Source organism: Otolemur garnettii, unplaced genomic scaffold, assembly GCF_000181295.1.
Source record: "Otolemur garnettii isolate 467f Iridium unplaced genomic scaffold, OtoGar3 scaffold00053, whole genome shotgun sequence".
Lineage (NCBI taxonomy): Eukaryota > Metazoa > Chordata > Mammalia > Primates > Galagidae > Otolemur > Otolemur garnettii.
Genome location: NW_003852448.1, coordinates 8668049 through 8668394, shown reverse-complemented (window position 1 = coordinate 8668394; position 346 = coordinate 8668049).

The following is a 346-nucleotide window of genomic DNA, read 5'->3' as shown; positions in this document are numbered from 1 at the left end:
CTACAGAGAATTAATCATCTTGTAACTCTTCAGTGACTATGATTTAAGTTATTATTATCTTCTTGCTTAGAGGGTTATTCATTCACTTCCAAACTGCTGGTTATAAGACTGACTAGGTGCCTGAATTTCCCTTGAAGGAACTCAAACTTTTCCTTTATTTCTGCGCTTGCAGAGCGGGTGGAGCTCCCCAGGCCCTTAAGAAGTGTCCCTACTCCCGGCTCGGCGCCTGTGTCTCAAGTGGCTAAGGCGCCAGCCACATACACCTAAGGTGGTGGGTTCGAATCCAGCCCGGGCCCGCCAAACAACAATGATGGAAGCTGAGGTGGGTGTATTGCCTGAGCTCAGG